At 44.4% G+C, this 1,442-nt stretch overlaps 1 pseudogene; it reads right to left on the minus strand.

The window, feature by feature from the left end:
* Window positions 1-831: 831 nt before the first annotated feature.
* LOC139791838 (U1 spliceosomal RNA) lies at window positions 832-980 on the minus strand (annotated as a pseudogene).
* Between the last annotated feature and the right edge of the window lie 462 nt (window positions 981-1,442).

A 1,442-nucleotide genomic window follows, 5' to 3' on the forward strand; every position in this document is an offset into this window, starting at 1 on the left:
GTGAAATGGCAGAATCACTTCTCTTGGTCTGCTGGCCACACCTCTTTTGATGCAGCCCAGGATGCGACTTGTTTTCTGGGCTGCAAATGCGTAGTGTTGGCTCATGTCCAGCTTCTTATCCAGTATCACCTCAAGTCTGCAGGGCTGCTTTCTAATACCTTATCCCTCAGCCTGTACTGATAGAGCTGATTGTTCCAACCCAGGTGCAGGACCCTGCACTTGGTCTTGTCAAATCTCATGAAGTTCACCTGGGCCCACCTCTCCATTTTGTCCAAGTCCTTCTGGATGACATCTGATCCCTCTGGCTTATAGACAGCACCACTCAGTTTGGTGTCATCTGCAAACATGCTGATGGTGCACTGAGTCCCACTGTCTATATTGTTAATAGAAGTATTAAACAGTACAGGTCCCAGTGATGACCCCTGAGGGATACCACTTGTCACAAGTCTCCATCTGGACTTCAAGCTGTTGACCACTACTCTCCAGATGTGGCCATCCAGCCAATTCCTTATATACTGAAAAGTCCACCCATCAAAGACATAAATCTCCAACCTGGACAGTAGGATGTTGTGGGGGATGATTTCAAAGGCCTTGCAGGAGCCCAGATAGATCACATCCATAGGCCATCCCTTGATGACTGATGTAGTTATCCTATCATAGAAAGCCACTAGGTTCATCAGACAGGATTTGCCCTTAGTGAAGCCATGCTGGTTGTCTTGGATCACCTTCCTGTCCTCCATGTGCCTTATCAGACTTTCTAGGAGAATCTTCTCCATGATCTTCCTAGGCACAGAGGTGAGGATGACACATCAGTAGTTCCCAGGGTAAAATCAGGGGAGAGCATGAACACAGCCCCCACCACCACAGATTATGCAGCTGCGTTTCCTGCATTTGGGTAAATGCAGGGGTCAGCAGAGGATAAGCCTTGCCTTGGGAAAACCACTTTCTTGATCATGGTATTTTCCCTGCCAGGTAAGTATAGAGTGATTATATATAAGCCTGTCACATAGCATACAGGAAACATTCAGCATGGAGCTCTTCTATGAGAGAGTCCATTCAGCACCCCCATAAAATTATAATGAGTGTATTCAGAAGGAAAACAGTCTTCTGTATATTTACTCAGCTTTCAGAATGCTGTCACAGAAGAAAAGTCAACAAACCCTTATGTTCTTTTCTTTGTCCTTTCCTGAATGAGACCTTTTGATTACAATTTTTTGGCACAGTTGGTCTTACTACCCACTGCCAATTGAAGATGTCACCCTGAGAAAATGTTTTATTATATTCAATAGGATTAGCATAGTCACCGTTTATCTTTCTAAAAACAAAATAATTGGTCTGGGATATGTAGAAAATGGATGTTCAAGGGTGTCTGGACTACATTTCGACTTCAGGTCACAGGTATTGACTTCTCCATTCTAAGGTCTTACAGGTTTCTCTGAGTG

The sequence above is a fragment of the Heliangelus exortis genome, chromosome 1 (assembly GCF_036169615.1).
Source record: "Heliangelus exortis chromosome 1, bHelExo1.hap1, whole genome shotgun sequence".
Lineage (NCBI taxonomy): Eukaryota > Metazoa > Chordata > Aves > Apodiformes > Trochilidae > Heliangelus > Heliangelus exortis.